Source organism: Malus sylvestris, chromosome 1 (assembly GCF_916048215.2).
Source record: "Malus sylvestris chromosome 1, drMalSylv7.2, whole genome shotgun sequence".
NCBI lineage: Eukaryota > Viridiplantae > Streptophyta > Magnoliopsida > Rosales > Rosaceae > Malus > Malus sylvestris.
This window is the reverse complement of record NC_062260.1, coordinates 6,829,340-6,849,748: the sequence shown is the minus strand read 5'-3', so window position 1 is coordinate 6,849,748 and position 20,409 is coordinate 6,829,340. Positions and strand designations below refer to the sequence as shown.

The following is a 20,409-nucleotide window of genomic DNA, read 5'->3' as shown; positions in this document are numbered from 1 at the left end:
ATCTAGGTTTACTTACTTTCTTTTCCTTTTTGTTGCTTAGTTAGTTTCTGTTAAGTTTTATTTTATTTTACTTTTATTTTTATTGTGGCTTAATATTTCTGTTGTTTGTTCAGGTGTAGTATATGGTGATTGGAACAAGGTCCAAGAATCAAGTGCTTATTCCTTACGACCCTGAACCAGAGAGAGTGCAAGGAAGTTAGCTAGAGAAAAATATTTAGCACAAGATTCCAACCTTGGTGATACTTTTCTTAAGGATTTGTTCCATGATCCTGATAGCAGCACATCTATTTTCCAACCTTTGGCACCAGTTGCACACATGGCCCTAGCCTTACCTGCAGCAGGTCAACCTTTAAGGAATTCATTGGCAGCGAGAATCAATGCAGTGCCAAGTTGCATTATATATCCAGATGTGGAAGATGGGACAACCTTTGAAATCAAACCTCACATCCTCAACATATTGCCATCCTTTCATGGGTTGCCAAACAGTGATCCCAACATGCATTTGGCTGATTTTATTGAGGCATGTGACAACACCATAATCAGAGGTTTCTCTATCAAGTTACGTTTGTTCCCGTTCTCTTTGAAGGACAAAGCCAAGGCGTGGCTGCATTCTCTGCCTGCCAATAGCATTACAACATGGACAGAATTGCAAGAAAAATTTCTCAATAAGTTTTTTCCTTCTTCCAAGACGCTTGCACTCAAGAAAGAGATATTGGCTTTCGCTCAAAAGCCAAACGAGTCTTTCCATGAAGCTTGGGAACGGTATAATGAGATGTACACAAAATGTCCTCATGCTGAGTTTGATTCTAACCTTCAAATGAACATATTTTATGATGGTCTCAATGCCACCACCAAGAGTCAAGTGAATGCATCTGCTGGAGAGTCGTTAATGTCAAAATCAGCAAGGGAAGCATTTGAGTTATTTGATATGATGGCTTCTGAATCCCAACAATGGACAGAAGAACAAACACAAAATAGGGGAGTTTTTGAGATTTCTCAGAGTTCTCCTAATGTTTCTGCTCAAATTGCTAAAATGGAAAAGAATTTTAATGCCAAGTTTACTGCCTTAATGCAGGTCTCTTCCATGTCCAATGCCCAAGAAGCGTGCATCATTTGTAGTGAGACAACTCATGACATCACTCAATGCCCCAACAAGGATAGCTACCCTGAGCTTATGCAAGAGCATGTGAATAACAACAACAACAACAACAACAACAACAAAGCCTTTTCCCACTAAGTGGGGTCGGCTATATGAATCCTAGAATGCCATTGCGCTCGGTTTTGTGTCATGTCCTCCGTTAGATCCAAGTACTCAAGTCTTTTCTTAGGGTCTCTTCCAAAGTTTTCCTAGGTCTTCCTCTACCCCTTCGGCCCTGAACCTCTGTCCCGTAGTCACATTTTCGAACCGGAGCATCAGTGGGCCTTCTTTGCACATGTCCAAACCACCGGAACCGATTCTCTCATATTTCCTTCAATTTTGGCTACTCCTACTTTACCTCGGATATCCTCATTCCCAATCTTATCCTTTCTCGTGTGCCCATACATCCCACGAAGCATCCTCATCTCGGCTACACCCATTTTGTGTACGTGTTGATGCTTCACCGCCCAACATTCTGTGCCATACAACATCGCTGGCCTTATTGCCGTCCTATAAAATTTTCCCTTGAGCTTCAGTGGCCTACGACGGTCACACAACACGCCGGATGCACTCTTACACTTCATCCATCCAACTTGTATTCTATGGTTGAGATCTCCATCTAGATCTCCGTTCTCTTGCAAGATAGATCCTAGGTAGCGAAAACGGTCACTTTTTGTAGGACGTACTGCATAATGTGCCCCCTCCGTCTCTGGGGTCCGGTTCCCCACGGATTAGGCCAAGAGACCTAAAATCCTTCAGTTAGCTAAGCCTTGAAAAAGACCATTGTGGCTACTTCTAGGAATCCCGGTGCAAGCCATCGTGCATCTAGTTATACTAGGGTAGCCAGGCTCATCCACGTCTAGATATTCGGAGTGTAAAGTTTATCCTCCTGTTTTGAAGAGCTGACCCATATGGGTGTCGGGGAATTGGTTTACCCTCTCCCACTGGAGAGCAATTAGTTTACCCTCTCACATTGGAGAGCATGGTTGGTCTCTCGGAGGGTGCAATTCCTGCGATGAGTCCCTAAGTAGGGCGCAGTCTTCTTTTGAAGTGTAGGAGTGATCAGTTGTTGTAAGCATGCAACCGAGCCAAGTTATGATTACTTCTGAATTCTTCATTAAAAAAACGAGTGAAACGAACAAGAACTTAGCTGTAAGGTAAGAACTACATAACAACTGGATAGTCCTCGGCTTGTGAGGTGGTGCCCGTCGAGCTTCTTGAGTTTTCCGGTTTTGTTGTAGCTGGGGAGGAGTTGATGCTGGTAAGCTACTATTCAAGTGATGGTCTGCTCACGCTTCTCCTCTGCTAGATCTAAACTTATGGCCATCTCCTCACCGTTCGGTTGTTCATCTTTTGGTGGTACGATATGCCCATAGACATCCAAAGAGTTCGTTTAGCCATTTTCCCTTCTTGTTGGTGAGGGATTTCTTGAGGCAGTCGAAGATCGTCTTGTTGGATACTTCGGCCCGCCCATTGCCTTGAGGATATCTCGGCGTGGATATGTGCTGCTAGATGCCATATTCTTAAGGCAATTTTGTACTAACTCCTTAGCATCTTGGTGCATGGTAGGCCAATAGTAGCCTGTGTTAAGAGCTTTCTATGCTAAGGATTGGCCTCTAGAGTGATTTCCACATACACCTTCGTGGATTTGATCTTAGAACTTTCAAGTCGTTAGGAGGCGCTAAGCAGCGGATATGTGATCCGGTGTGGGATCTTTGGATGAGAATGCTATGACACTTAGGCTGTTGGCTCCATCTCTATGTTTGGCTTGTCAAGATATTCCACCAGAATAGAGCGTTTTGAGTTGGTGATCGAGTGCGAAGCCTAGGCCGGCTAGTATGTCTGCTTGAGCGTTGTCTGCCCGGGGAACTTGAGTGAGAGTTTAAGTCTAAAATGCCTCAAGCTGCTTGTATACTTTCTCTAGGTATTACGTTATCGACATGCAAATGTCAGAAATCTCCATTGAGGGAGCAGGTGCAGCTAAAGTGTGCTCGGCTGCCTTCGGGGAGCCGTTGAGTCACTCTATTGAGTTGTCAAGGCTAGGTGTGAAGGCACGGTAGGGAGCCGTGGGGCTGAGGCCATGTCACATGTAGCAGGAAATGCTCAATTTCTGGTATTGGGCCACTCTAGAGCTGAATAATGGAGCAAAGGTTGGCTATGGTCGTATGACGTGTAGCAGAAGGTAGTGATCAACTGCCGGTACATGTTGCTTTTATGTTGAATCTTCTGGGGTGACGAGGATAAAACTTGCTTTTGAATGTTCCTTCCAGTGTTCGTCTACCCTTGGCGTGTCTTTTGGGCCTAGTTGTTGCGTTCGTCAGGATTCGGTGGAATAGTGCATCATGATGATGACTACGTGCATTTGAGGGTAAAACTTGAGCTTTTAGGTTACAACAACTATCGCCAAAGTTAGCTTTTGAATTTCTGATAACATCAATGAGAGCTTTTAAACTGTGGAATACAACTGATAGCATCGATGAAAGCTTTTAAATTATGGAATACAGGTAGTTGGGCCCCCAGCTCTTCTCGTATGATGGTAAAGCTTATTTCTGCTTTAGATGCGACTACTCGTCTAGTCAGACTTTGAATCTCCTTCAGAGTAGTGGGGAACTTCATATTCAAGATTGCTTAGATCCCTTAAATGGGCATCAGTGAACTTCGTCCCAAAGTGCATGCTTCTCTGCCAGAGCGAAAGAGTCTGCCAGAGTTAGATCTTCTTTCATTATCAGTTTTCCGAACAATGGGTGGTCTGCTGGAAGTCCTTTTTGGAAGGCTGCTTTAGCTATCGAGTCGTTGCATCCGACTATTTTTGCCTTCTCTACTTTAAACCTCTTCACATAGTCGCGAAGCGATTCCTTTGGGTTCTTCTTGACGTCGAATAAATGGTCAGACTTCTTTTTTATCGAGCAATAGGATTAATATTCTTTGGTGAAAACCAAAGAAAGTTCGTAGAAATTCCTGATGGATTGTGGCGGCAAGGTGTAAAACAAATTTTGGGCCTCGCCTTGTAGAGTGGTGGTGAATATCTTGCACATGAGATTATCGTTGTTTCGATAAAGGATCATTGCGCTTCGGTAGGGCTTTAAGTGTCTCTCCGGGTCTTCATCCCCTTTGAAAGATGTGAAATGTGGCATGCTGAACTCGCGTGGAGGCTCTGCCTGCTCGATCTCGTTTGTGAAGGGTGACCTGCTTATGTTGGTCATGTTCCATCGTAGTGCCTCGTCAGTGACCTCGTTGCATTGGAAATCGTGCAATCGCTTGGTCAAGAATCTCTCTACTTTTTCTTGAATTTGCCTTTGTTGGGGTAGCGGAGCTTTCGGCTGCCCCGAGCCATGACTTGTTGGTCTAGGCTGCTCTTCCATGTGTTTGGCTTATCTATATCGCGGATACAGTGCATGTGGTACGTTCCTAGCAGGCGAGCGAGTTCTTCGCAAGCTGCTGGTTGAACTTGAGCTGGATTGAGTAACTGCTTCTCTCCGTCCGTCGTGCTGCCTACTCCGATGTGAGGTGGAGGATGCTCCTTTTAGGCTTAGCCACCAATGAACACTTTGCCCAGAAGGTTGCACATGTTGACTATCAGAGTGTGACCCCAACCATGAATGTATGCTCATCCGTGGGCCTATTCGAGAGTGCACGCTCATCCGCGCTCTAAGATGGGAGTATACGCTATCTCAGGGGCCCAATTAGGAATGTACACTGCCCGAACGCTCAGCTAGTGGCTGCTTGCCGAGACACTGCTGGAAAGGTTCGTCTACCCTTGTCCTACTTCGGGATACCTCGTCCGGGGCACGTTGGATCCTGATGCTTGCAAAAGTTGATTCACCAAGGTTGTCTGTTGTGCAAGGGCGCTCGTCAACTTTATGACTTGTCAAGACAAGTGTTGTTCGCCATTTGGATTGGAAAAGCTTAGAAGGAATACGCTTCCTTGAGCAGTGGAAGGGTGGTAGACTCCGGGCGAGAGATTTGAGTTGGGAAATGTCAAATCCACGAAAAAATGTGGTGAGAATGCCCCCGGCTCGATGGTAGGTCCGGATGGTTGATATAGTCTTGGGCCAACTTGGGCTGCTTGGAAAGCCACTGGAGCAGACTGGGCCGCAGGAGCAAGCTGGTCCACAAGAGCAGGCTGGACTGCGAGAGTAGGCTGCTCGTCGGGAGCAGGTTGGGCCACGAGAGCAGGTTGCTCGGCGGGAGCAGGCTGAACCACGGGAGTAGGCTGCTCGTCGGGAACAGGCTGGGCCATGAGAGCAGGCTGGGCCGCGAGAGTGGGCTGCTTGTCGGGAGCAGGCTGGACCACGAGAGTGGGCTGCTCAGCGCGTGATGCATGCGAATGCGAGGCTTGGGCTCGGACGCATGCAAGCTTGGATGGCACAGCTTGGGCTGTGGCCTTGGTGCCGTGAGCCTTGGATGGCACAGCTCGGGCCGTGATGAAGGCACCATGGACCTCACCACGGGTGGCTACTTTCCCGTGGTGGAAACTCGTGGTGGTGGTGCTGCTCCACTTATTGTCGCATTTAGCCTCACGGATCTCCGCAATCCCATTTCTTGAACATTAGAATTTTCACTTATGAAATTTTATAAATTTCTAGCCATTATATTTTGCTTATACGTTTTATCAAAGAACCTTTGCAAGTAAAAAATTCTAATAATACGAACGTATGAAAAATATTCAAATGGACTAAAAAATAAAGAAAAAACCTTTTTGTGCGAGAGTCTTCTACGAGTATAAATTTCAACTCTCAATGAAAGCACCAATTTGTGGATACAAATTTCTTCCTCCTTGATCTTGGACAATTTTGCACCTACAAAACAATTAGCACCTTAGATTAAGGCCAAGAGCCTCACGCGCCCACGATGAATGGGGGGGGCTTTGGCCGAAGAACCTCCGATGCCAAAGTTAGAATTTAGAGAGAAAGAGTGTTTAGAGAATTTTGGGATTTTTGCCAAAGTGTTGGAATGAATATTTGGTGAAAATAGGAGCCTATTTATAGGGCTAGGTTGGTTCACTTTAGAGATGAATGTGGCCGGCCACTTAGTAGGGTTTTTAGGTTTTGTTTTGGTTTAATTAGGCAATTAATTGGCTAATTAAACATAAAAGGAAATGTTTTGGTGGTTATGGAATTTATTGGCTAATAAAAAGGAAGAAATGGTGAAAAAGGTAGAAAAAAAGTGATGGATTAGGTTTTGAAATGGGGATAGCCGGCCCTCTAGTGACTTTTAGATTTGAATGGGTGTTTCAATTTGATAATTAAGGGATTGATTAGGTAATTAATCCCTTAATTAGTCAATTTTTAGGAAATTTGAAAGGAATATATTATTTAGTTTATTGATTAGCTAAATAATGGAATATAAAACATATTAAATAAATTAGGTTTTGGGAATAACCTTATAGAAAGGATTTGATGAAATAGGCTTTAAATTGTTACCTATTTTGGGCACTTTTGACTTGGTTGAAAGATGATTGTCTGCTACTCGCGCGTAGGAATCTCAATATGCATCAAAGGTATTCTTGTCCTTTTTTATCCAAAGATCTACGTGTCGCCTTGTGATTATTTTTGGCTTCACACCTATTTTTATAAAAAAAATAATAGGGATCACTTTGCTTATAGGCTTCCTGTATATGGGTGTGATTAAAACATTGGGAAAGAAGGTGAAGTCGATTGTGTTTTAATATAGTGACCATTGAGGTCCTTTTGGTTTTGGGCCAATGGCTTACCAAATTGAATGGTCAAGAGTCTAATTGACCCAAAACATTTGTTAAACCAGAAAGTGGATATCAAGTACGATCCATTTAGTTGAGAATAAAATTTCCAAGCATGAGGTTATACTCACGATTTTTCCCGCTGGTGAAGAAGTTGAAATGAAATTCTCTCCCAACAAATTTGTAATACAACTTATTCTCACCTCACCTATCACATCCCGACCCGAGACGGACCACTTCCCAAGCCCGCTCCACCACCGTAACATGATATTGTCCGCTTTAGGCCCTGATCACGCCCTCACGGTTTTGTTTCTGGAAACTCACGAACAACTTCCCAGTGAGTCACCCATCCTAGGAGTGCTCTGGCCTCCTTCTCGCTTAACTTCGGAGTTTCCAACGGAATCCGAAACCAGTGAGCTCCCAAAAGCCTCGTGCTAGGTAATGATGAGAATATACATTTAAGGATCACTCTCCTGGATGATGTGGGATGTCACATCACCTACCAGGGGAGATATTCTCTCCAAGTTACGTGGCAGACATAGGAATTCCAACTCACTCGCACCAAAATATCAAATATACAAGCAGCATCCATTTCGATCAATTCAAACCAATAATGATTCCGTTTTCTTGGTCTGTTAATTAAATGTTTGTTCCCAAAACTTAAATTGTTAAGAGAGAAGCTTGAGGAATGTAATAACGCTCAACTTCAAATGCTGGCCAACATTCTCCCTTGTGAGTAGGCCGGCACGAACTAAACAGAACTAGGCAGCACACATTTAGAAAATGGATGACCAAAAATGGCATATACCACGATTTACATCACTGAATGAATTGATAAACAATCTTAATTTAGTACCGATCATTTCTCCATTTTCTAAAAATGAAGTTTTTACAAGATATGTTTATCAAACACAAATAATACAGTAGTTTGTCTTAATGAACGCAAATTCACTACACGACAAGATTCGCTGATGGGACAATATTTGACAGTAGCTACAAATGAGGTAGACCTCTAACTATGTGTATTGTGTTGGATATATGCCAACAATCTGTGATAAATTTATATATGCTAATAAATAAACAGTGTATGAACAATGAATTAAACAGAAATATTGAACATCGAGGCTTACGTACCACAATGTCCTTGAAACAGAAATTTTACCCCTACTCAGTGCTTGTAGTTCTCTGAATGTCTGTTTCACCAGGATTCAACGATCAAGTTAGAATTCCAGCACTGGAAAACTTAACTTCTGGCGAATTTCCTTGTGGTACTCTCAGTAAGAATGATATGGATTATAGAAGGAGATTTATGTTTTTCTGTGTTATAAATGTCATGCAGACGGATGTATATATAGTGGGATTATGCCTGTTCGCAACATGTATAAGAATGAGATGTGACTGTTGGGAGACATCTCTTCAAATGGGGTGCAGTGCTCTCTACGTTTTTTATTGACTTCAAACTTCATCTGAAAAGATGAGCCTGTTCAAATAAAAATTAATTAAATTAAATTCGAAATTAATTAAAAATAATTAATTAAAGAATTTAATTTTCAGAGCCCAAGAGTGATAATTAATTATATATTAATTATATATATATATATATATTAATTATAATTAATTATATATTAATTATTGCACCCCAAAGCTCAATCCCAAAGGTGAGCCCAATTTTATTCTCCAAGGCCTAGTACTCAAATTACTTTCTATAAAGGACAAAGCCTTATAAAGTGATGAAATTTTTTGGGAATGGCCAATGCGGGATAAAGAAATTTCTACTTAAACTACTTAAATTTCCAACAATACCCCACATTTGAGTTGAAATTTCATTCAAACTCCAAACTCCAACAATTACCCCACATTTGAATATAAATGTAAATGCAAATGTATGACTAGGCTGCCTAAAACTGAGAGAGAATAGGCATGATATGCATCGGGTGAAGTGTCTTTTGGACTTGAACTTACCCTGGTAAAAACATATCGGGTTTACTTGGTGACGCAGTGGATGTGGAAGATCTTGAATTGTTCACTGCAATAGTAAACTGAGACAATATGCTACACACATATCATGTATGCCACACGTCAATTCATACGGTTATGTTCATTTCGATCCTGAATAGATTCCGGATTTCGTAGGAGCTTTAGAGAATTTAGCCATGTTAATTCTCATAAATGCGGCCCCATTTACTCCTATATATGTGACATTAATTAAGAATAGTATGCCATATTCCTCTTGATAACAAGATATTAATGTCATTAAATGTATAAAACATGACGCCTCAAACTTCAACAAACAACACACATATTATCATAAGAATGGGTAAGTTGTGTGTTCAACTTTTGAATCAAAGTCAACCAATTTGCCTATTGAACCTAGATCATGGGATCTCCAATCAATTAGGTTAGGTTTTAGACCAGTTTGATTCATTGAATTGGCTTGAGACCCATTCCCCTCGATGTAAATAATATTTGCTCTCTTGGTAGGCCTTTTGTCAAAGGATTAGCTATATTTTCCTTTGACTTCACATAATCAATGGATATTATTCCATTGGAGAGCAACTTCTAAAGCTATAAACTCGGACTCCATGGTGGACCGAGCTATACATTTCTGTTGAGAGGATTTCCAAGATATTGCTGCACCTTCCAAGGTAAAAACATATCCACTTGTCAACTTGGATTCTGTAGTGTTAGAAATCCAATTGGCATCACTGAAGCCTTCTACAACAGGTGGATATTTTGTGTAGTGTAATCCATAGTCAAGTGTATTTTTCAAATACCTTAACACTCTTACTAAAGCATATCAATGCTCTTGTGTTAGATTACTTGTATATCTACTAAGCCTACTTACTGCATAAGCTAAGTCGGGCCTAGTTGAATTCATCAAGTACATTAGACTTCCAATTACTTGAGAAAATTCAAGTTGAGATATGGCATCACCTTTTTTTTTCTCTAACTTGCATCCAGCATCAAAAGGAGTTGCAGCAGGTTTGCAGTCAAATTGACCAAACCTTTGTAATATTTTTTCTGCATAATGGGATTGTGTAAGGACATACCCTTCACTATTTCTCTTAATTTGAATTCCTAAAATGACATCGGCTCGACCTAAGTCTTTCATGTCAAAACTTGAATTCAACATTTTCTTTGTTTTGTTTATTACATCTTTATCGCTTCCCATTATGAGCATATCATCCACATACAAGCAGACAATAACACAAGTTTTATCATTACTCTTAATGTATACACATTTATCAAATTCATTTATTTTGAACCCATGTGTCAACAAAGTATGATCAAATTTCTCGTGCCATTGTTTTGGTGCTTGTTTAAGTCCATATAATGACTTAACTAATTTGCACACTTTGCTTTCTTGTCCCTTGAGCACAAACCCTTCAGGTTGTTCCATGTATATTTCTTCATCTAGTTCTCCATTTAAAAATGTTATTTTTACATCCTTTTGATTAGACCTGGCATTCGTGTCGTTTTTCCGTGTTTGTGTCGTTTTTGTGTCATACCCGATATCTTAACGGGTCGTGTCGTGTAACACCTGTTAAAATAAACAGGTAAAATGACCTGACCCGAAATCCACCCGATAATATTAACAGGTAATATGACCCGACCTGTTACCCGTTAAGGAAAATATATTTTAAACCAATAAATAATCAAATGAAAAACATAATACTAAATAAGTATATACATTCCATATTATCACATCCAAAACATAAAAACGCAATTTTGTTTTAAGTATATTTTCGCTTACTTAAAGTCTTTAATAGTTTTTTAATTAATGTAGAAGTGTAAAAAAATATAGAAAAAAATATATAAACACTCGTAATGACAAGCTTTATAACTTTCATGAAGAGCTTAACTTCGAAATTCGCCACTATAATCATATAAATCATAGATCAAAATTTAACCGTTGATTGTTGTTTACATTTATGCTTCATTGTTCTCATAAAATTTCGTTTTTTTTAGATTTTCTTTTTTGAAAACATGATCTATTAGAGGGTGCAGGTAGATGAACGGTTTGGATCGTTGATATTATATTTAGAGTTTTACGGTTAGTGGAAATATTGCTTGATGTTTATAAAGTTTCTACAAATTATATGACATTGAGTCATATTTCAGTTAACCGTAAATATCGAAACGTGATATCATCTTCTTACATCCGCCAGATGATCATGTTTTCAAAAAATCAAATTTTACAAATGAAATTCAGAAAGAAGAATAAAGCGTAAATGACAATCGACGGTTAAATAAATTTAAGGTTTCACTACTACAAAATTATCTATTGTTGGCGGTCCAAAAAAAATTTCAACGATCCAACCGTCAAACATATTTGTACACATTCCAAGATTGCATACGTAAAAAATCATAAAAAACAAACATTCAGAGATTACGTAACGGAACAAAAGTTTTCGACGGTTATAAACGAAAAATCACAATTTAAAGGTTATTTTAGCTCCGATTTTGATGATTTTTTACAGATACACTCCTCGACCCTATAAGAATGTAATGAATAAATTTGATCTTTAATTTAAAGTATTTACACTAGTGGATACCACAAAAACTTATTTTATACATAATAGAAGTATAATATTAACTCTAAGTGTTTGTTTAATCTACCGTTTTGACGCAATATGCATTCTACGAAACTTTTTTCAACGATCCAACTGTCAAACTTATTTGTACACATTCCGAGATTGCATACGTAAAAAATTGTAAAAAACAAACATTCAGATATTACGTAATGGAAGAAATGTTTTCGACGGTTATAAACGAAAAATCACAATTTAATGGTTATTTTACTCCGATTTTGATGATTTTTTACAGATAGACTCCTCGACCTATAAGAATGTAATGAATAAATTTGATCTTTAATTTAAAGTATTTACACTAGTGGATACCATAAAAACTTATTTTATACTTAATAGAAGTATAATATTAACTCTAAGTGTTTGTTTAATCTACTGTTTTGACGAAATATGCATTCTACAAAACTTTTTTCAACGATCCAACCGTCAAACTTATTTGTACACATTCCGAGATCGCATATGTAAAAAATCATAACAAACAAACATTCAGAGATTACGTAACAGAACAAAAGTTTTCGACGGTTATAAACGAAAAATCACAATTTAATGATTATTTGAGCTCCGATTTTGATGATTTTTTACAAATACACTCCTCGACCCTATAAGAATGTAATGAATAAATTTGATCTTTAATTTAAAGTATTTACACTAGTGGATACCACAAAAACTTATTTTATACTTAATAGAAGTATAATATTAACTCTAAGTGTTTGTTTAATCTACCGTTTTGACGCAATATGCATTCCACGAAACTTTTTTCAGCGATCCAACCGTCAAACTTATTTGTACACATTCCGATATCGCATACGTAAAAAATCGTAAAAAACAAACATTCAGAGATTACGTAATGGAACAAACGTTTGCGACGGTTATAAACGAAAAAACACAATTTAACAATTATTGTATCTCCAATTTTGATGATTTTTTACAGATACACTCCTCGACCCTATAAGAATGTAATGAATAAATTTGATCTTTAATTTAAAGTATTTACACTAGTGGATACCACAAAACTTATTTTATACTTAATAGAAGTATAATATTAACTCTAAGTGTTTGTTTAATCTACTGTTTTGACGCAATATGCATTCTACAAAACTTTTTTCAACGATCCAACCGTCAAATTTATTTGTACACATTCCGAGATCGCATACGTAAAAAATCATAAAAAACAAACATTCAGAGATTACGTAACGGAACAAAAGTTTTCGACAGTGATAAACGAAAAATCACAATTTAACGGTTATTTTAGCTCCGATTTGATGATTTTTTACAGATACACTCCTCGACCCTATAAGAATGTAATGAATAAATTTGATCTTTAATTTAAATTATTTACACTAGTGGATACCACAAAAACTTATTTTATACTTAATAGAAGTATAATATTAACTCTAAGTGTTTGTTTAATCTACCGTTTTGACACAATATACATTCTATGAAACTTTTTTCAACGATCCAACCGCCAAACTTATTTGTACACATTCCGAGATCTCATACGTAAAAAATCGTAAAAAACAAACATTCGGAGATTACGTAATGGAACAAAAGTTTTCGATAGTTATAAACAAAAAATCACAATTTAACGGTTATTTTATCTCCGATTTTGATGATTTTTTACAGATAGACTCCTCGACCTATAAGAATGTAATGAATAAATTTGATCTTTAATTTAAAGTATTTACACTAGTGGATACCACAAAAACTTATTTTATACTTAATAGAAGTATAATATTAACTCTTAAGCGTTTGTTTAATCTACTGTTTTAACGCAATATGCATTCTACAAAACTTTTTCCAATGATCCAACCGTCAAACTTATTTGTACACATTCTGAGATCGCATACGTAAAAAATCATAAAAAACAAACATTCAGAGATTACGTAATGGAATAAAAAATTTCGACGGTTATAAACGAAAAATCACAATTTAACGGTTATTTGAGTTTCGATTTTGATGATTTTTTACAGATACACTCCTCGACCCTATAAGAATGTAATGATTAAATTTGATCTTTAATTTAAAGTATTTACACTAGTGGATACCACAAAAACGTTTTTTTTATACTTAATTGAAGTATAATATTAACTTTAAGTGTTTGTTTAATCTACTATTTTGACGCTATATGCATTCTACAAAACTTTTTTTGACGATCTAACCATCAAACTTATTTGTACACATTTCGAGATTGCATACGTAAAAAATCGTAAAAAATAAACATTCAGAGATTACGTAACGGAACAAAAGTTTTCGACGGTTATAAACAAAAAATCAGAATTTAACAGTTATTTTAACTCCGATTTTGATGATTTTTTTTACAGATACACTCCTCGACCATATAAGAATGTAATGAATAAATTTGATCTTTAATTTAAAGTATCTACACTAGTGGATACCACAAAAACTTATTTTATACTAAATAAAAGTATAATATTAATTCCAAGTGTTTGTTTAATCTATCGTTTTGAGGCAATATGCATTCTACAAAACTTTTTTCAACAATCCAACCGTCAAACTTATTTGTACACATTCCAAGATCGCATACGTAAAAAATCGTAAAAAACAAACATTCAGAGATTACGTAATGGAACAAACGTTTTCGACGATTATAAACGAAAAATCACAATTTAACGGTTATTTTAGCTCCGATTTTGATGATTTTTTACAGATACACTCCTCGACCCTATAAGAATGTAATGAATAAATTTGATCTTTAATTTAAAGTATTTACACTAGTGGATACCACAAAAACTTATTTTATACTTAATAGAAGTATAATATTAACTCTAAGTGTTTGTTTAATATACTGTTTTGACGCAATATGCATTCTACGAAACTTTTTTCAACGATACAACCGTCAAATATATTTGTACACCTTCCGAGATTGCTAACTTAAAAAATCGTAAAAAACAAACATTCAGAGATTACGTAACGGAACAAAAGTTTTCGACGGTTATAAACGAAAAATCACAATTTAACGGTTATTTTACCTTCGATTTTGATGATTTTGTACATATACACTCCTCGACCCTATAAGAATGTAATGAATAAATTTGATCTTTAATTTAAAGCATTTACATTTTTTTATATATGAGTGATTGTATATATATATTTTTACATTTTTTACACTTCTACAATAATTATTATTAATTTTTATTAATTTTTCCCCCAAATAAAAAACATTATTCATGAGGCTTTGAAGGATTTTAAAAATCTAAACGATAATATAAGTGTAACAATTATCTATTCATAGAGGAATAATGATAACTCACGAGTGTTTATATATTCTTTCACATTTTTCATACTTGCATGTATGTCTTCTTAGTTCTTGCATATACAAATACTATACTAGTATATTTTAATTTTGGACAAGAATATGTTATGTAAAATTTATCCTAGTAATGATAATAAGGAACTCTCATAATAAAAATAAATAATGACTAAAACTTTTTTTTTTTTTATAATTTATATAGAACAATAATACAAAACTATATATTTAATATAGAATATATTGTATATATTAATATGACTATTGTATTTTATAATAAATCTTTTAGTAATTAAACTTTAAAATTATTAAAATAATTTTTTTCTTAACGGGTCGAAACGGGTTACCCACGTGTTACTCGCGCGTATCCCTGTTAGGAACCCGTTATTAACGGGTTCTTAACGGGTCACTCGATAGTGACCCGATAAGTTATCGTGTTGACCCGAAACCAGTTATTTTCGTGTCGTGTCAAAAACTGTCAGGTTTACTTTTGATGTATATCAAAGTTGTATACAGCCGCAATTGCTATTAACATCCTAATTGACGTTATGAGAGAAACTGGAGAATAGGTGTCGAAATAATCAAACCCTTCCTTTTGGCGATAACCTTTGGCTACTAAATGTGCCTTGAACTTATCAATGGTTCCATCCACCTTAAGTTTCTTCTTAAAAATCCATTTATGGCCAATTGGTTTACTACTAGAAGGTAAATCAACCAATTCCCATGTGTTATTTTCCATAATGGATTCCATTTCACTTTTAATTGCTTCCTTCCATAAAGGAGCATCGGAAGAAGACATTAGTTCTTTAAAAGTTCTAGGTTCATTCTCGAACAAGAAAGAAATGAAATCTGGTCCAAAGTTTTTAGAAACTTTGATTCTTTTTCCTCGTCTTGGTTCCACATCTTGGACACCAGAAGAAGAGGCTTCATCATGACTATGATCATGAACCCTCTTTGTATTAGAATTAGATTCCTTATCTTTGTAAGGAAATATATCCTCAAAGAATTCTGTATCTGCTAATTCTAATATAGTGTTAACATATATGTCAGAAATCGATGATTTTACAACATGGAACCTATAAGCAAAACTATTATTTGCATATGCAATTAATACGCAATCCATAGTTTTAGGTCCTAGTTTCGTTCTTTTCGGTAATGAAACTTGCACCTTTGCTAAACAACCCCACACTTTGAGGGTTTTATAAGTGGTTTATGTCCTTTTAGTTCATAAGGTGACTCGTCAATCTTCTTTAGAGGAACCTTATTCTATATGGTATTTGTAGTAAGTAAAGTTTCACCCCACAAACTATGTGGAAGCCCTGAACTATTTAACATGGAATTAATCATATCCTTGAATGTTCTATTTTTTCTTTCGGCAACCCCATTTTGTTGTGGTGTGTATGGAGCCGTTGTTTGATGTATAATTCCATGTTGTGTACAAAAATTTGAGAAGGCAGTAGACTCATACTCTCTTCCTCTATCAGATCTAAGTGCTTTGATTTTTCTCTCTAGTTGATTTTCAACTTCGGCTTTATATGTCTTAAACATATTCAAGGCTTCGTCCTTGCTATGAATCAAATAAACATAGCAATACTTACTGCAATCATCAATAAAAATGACATAATAATTCTTTCCTCCACGAATTGGTGTGGATTTAAAGTCACAAAGATCACTATGAATTAATCCAAGTAATTCATTTGATCTTTCTAGAATTGACTTTCTCGTTTGCCTAGCAAATTTCGATTCAGTACATGTTTCACACTTATGATTAAAATCAATTTCAAATTTAGGTAATAATTCTAATTTAACAATTCTTTGCATGAAACGAAAATTAACATGTCCTAATCTAGCATGCCAAATATTAGAAGACTCAACAATATAAGTAGAAGCATTTATTTTATTAGCATCATCAATGGCAATTACATTGAGTTTCACGAGGCCATCAGCCACATAACCCTTTCCAACAAACATCCCACCCTTGGTAAGTACAAATTTGTTGGATTCCATTACAAGTTTAAAGCCCTTAGCAATCAGAATACGTCCAGAAACCAAGTTCCTCCTTATTTCAAGAACATGCAGCACATTCAACAAGGTGAGACTCTTTCCAGATGTGAATTTGAGTACCACTTTGCCCTTGCCCTCCACCGCAAATGAGGCAAAATTGCCCATATACAGCTTTTCTCCATGGGCAGTATGATGGTATTCAATGAATAGATTTCAGTCAACGCAGATGTGCTTAGTAGCACCAGTATCCAACAACCATTCACTCACATTTAAGATCATGTTGACCTCGGACACAACAGCAGCCAATTCTTCATTGGTGATTGCCATGTTTGCATGGTTGTTGTTGTTTTCATTAGTATGATTTCCATCCTTGTGATGATAACAATCGTGTGCCTTGTGACCAGATTTGCCACACACATAGCATGCGCCCTTAATCTTCTTCAGATTCTTACCTTTGGGAGCAAGGGCAGATTGTACAAACTGCTTCGTTTTCGAAGCCTTATTCTTCTTCGGCTTGGCCTTGGAGTTTCCTCCTTCAACATAATTTGCATTGGCTTCAATGGCAGCAAACCCACCAGAATGGTCTGCATTTATATGGTCTTCTTCCACTCGTAGCCTCAGGATCAAATCCTCCATATTCATCTCACGACGCTTGTGCTTGAGATAAATTTTGAAGTCATTATGCGACATTGGTAATTTTTCAATTATCGCCCCAACTTAGAAATGCTCATTGATTTCGTATCCCTTGGTGTGCAGTTCATAGATCAATTTCTGGATTTCTTTGATCTAAGAGACAATAGATTTTGAATCCACCATTGTATATTTGAGAAACTTACTGATAACAAATCTCTTTGAATCGGCATCATCAATCTTATACTTTTTCTCCAGGGATTCCCACAACTCCTTTGTTGTCTTGCATAGAGAATAAATGTCGTAGAGATTGTCATCCAAACTATTCAGAATATAATTCTTGCAACAAAACTCAAAATGATTCCAAGCTTCAATTGCCATTACAGTCTCTTTCGTCATTGGATTCTCATTAGACTTCAGAGCTTCTTCCTTGACAACATGAGCGAGATTCATTGTTGTCAGGAAGAACAACATCTTCTGTTGCCATCTCTTGAAGTCCAACCCATTGAACTTCTCAGGCTTTTAAGAGTATTTTGGCACAGCGCCATTCACATTTACAAATTGTTGATCCATAAATTTTTGTTTCAAGATTGTTGGATATATGTCAACAATCTGTGATAAATTTATATATGCTAATAAATAAATAGTGTATGAACAATGAATTAAGCAGAAATATTGAAGATCGAGGCTTACATACCACAATGTCCTTAAAACAGAAATTTCGCCCCTACTTAGTGCTTGTAGTTCTCTGGACGTCTGTTTCATTAGGATTCAACGATCAAGTTAGAATTCCAGCACCGGAAAACTTAACTTCTGGCGAATTTCTTTGTAGTACTCTCAGTAAGAATGTTATGGATTATAGAATGAGATTTATGTTTTTCTGTGTTCTAAATGCCATGCAGACGAATGTATATATAGTGGGATTATGCCTGTTCGCAACAGGTATAAGAATGGGATGTGACTGTTGGGAGACATCTCTTCAGATGGGGTGCAGTGCTCTCTGCATTTTTCATTGACTTCAGACTTCATCTGAAAAGATAAGTTTGTTCAAATAAAAATTAATTTAATTAAATTCGAAATTAATTAAAAATAATTAATTAAAGAATTTAATTTTCAGAGCCCGAGTGATAATTAATTATATATTAATTAGTGCACCTCAAACCCCAACCCCAAGGGTGAGCCCAATTTTATTCTCCAAATCCTATTACTCCAATCACTTTCTATAAAGGATAAAGCCTTACAAAGTGATGAAATCTTTTGGGAATGGCCAATGTGGGACAAATAAATTTCTACTCAAACTACTTAAATTTCCAACATATTGGTGTTGGCAAGGTATGAAAATAGTATCTCTCTATTTCCTAATTGACAGTAATTATGCATGACATGAAGCTTTTAAATCTAGAATCACATGGAGCAATAAGCATAAACGCCACAATAGTTAGTAAAAATTCTGTCCAGATATCCATATGACATCTTAATTACTTGACATCTTAATTACTTAAATTTATGCACTTTGCTTTCTACGTATTGCTGATTATCTCAAGTCTTAACTTAAAAGTGTGTTCAAATTCTCAGGCTTAGTTATCACTCACCCATTGTTGGAATAAACTTTAACTCATTATCAAGGTTTGCAACGTTGAGGTATAAATTGGATTTAGGTAAAGTGGAGTTTTAGTTAACTTGTACCGTAATTTTAAAATCAACATCAAAATTAAAGAATCTTTCGAGCCACAAATAAATTGATCATAAAGGATGTGATCAATAGCCGTTAAAGCTTTCCAGATGCATCCATCATTATTGTAGCATATTGGAAGAAAACTCGGCATCACCTTCTGTAATATCAAGTAAAAACACTAATTAGCTGGCTTGGATGTTCACTCCATTTCTCCAATTTTGAAAGCAGCATCAGAAACAAAGGAAAATTTTTCTTTTGAGACAAATTAAATTGATAAAATCATACAGTTTTCAAAATTGGAGAAATTGTTGATCTGACAAATGCTTACTTTTCCTTTTCTTTTGCTTCTCTTGGAGTAGTTTCCTTCTCCATACCTTCATTTATGCATGCCCATTTACCTTTATCTTATATTCTGGTTTCCAGGCTATTAGGGGACTGGATCAAGGAATTTTTGGGGGTGAGGGTGTGCCTCCGATGCAAATAGGTAAGACGATAAAGCTGCTTATGTTTCTATTCGTTTCTTGCCATTTGTGAAATAAAAAACAGAAGAAACCAAATCATAACCCATCAAATATCACACAGGAGGAAAGCACAAGCTTGACATTCCTCCACATTTACCATATGGGCCAGAACCTGCAGGATGCTTCTCAGGTGAGTTTCTGTTATTTTTGAACTCCATATCATGATTCTTTAGTTTTCCATGATTATGGTATACGACTCTTGTCGTCGACCAAAGTCATCAGTTATTGAATCACTATCATCCTCAATATCTGTGAATGTGTGGAAATACTAGCAATATGCTACAAGTTAACTTTTCGGGACAATTTAATAACACTATTGTAGATATCTTCTATCATAATCTCGTACAAAAAATGGATTTGGTCAAGTTCAGTTTCTTAATATCGATAGTATAATCATGGCAATGCTTGCTAATTTTTTTCCTACAGCTTAAGGAGAAAAATTAAAATACATTAACATAGAGTCAGTCCTTTTGAGTCTTGACATCTATTCAGAAACTGATACATGTATATCTTTTATAGGTGACTGCAATATACCTGGCAATGCTACTCTCGTCTACGATATTAATTTTGTTGGGATCTACTCAGGAAACAGACACTACTAAGCATAATTGCTTGGACGACGAAGGGACAGCTGTCACGCAAAGGCAAATACAGTCGCCGGAAACATTGGACGGCAAAAAAGATGTCGCACAAATTGTGTCGCGCAATGCTCGTGACGTCAGACATTGTGCGATGGAGCAAAGTGCTTCGTCGCGCGAAATGAAAGTTGCTTGACGGATTTGGTGGTCGTTGTGCGAAATGACAAGTGACGAATGAGTGTTCGTTGTGTGTGACACTCCGACCGACAAAACTGGGGTTCAACCCCCAGACCCTTGCGCAACGGACA

General features: G+C 36.7%; 2 pseudogenes; one reads left to right on the top strand and one right to left on the bottom strand.

The window, feature by feature from the left end:
- Positions 1 to 694: 694 nt before the first annotated feature.
- On the bottom strand, positions 695 to 801 carry LOC126634117 (small nucleolar RNA R71; annotated as a pseudogene).
- Positions 773 to 20,409, top strand: LOC126606977 (FK506-binding protein 2-like; annotated as a pseudogene).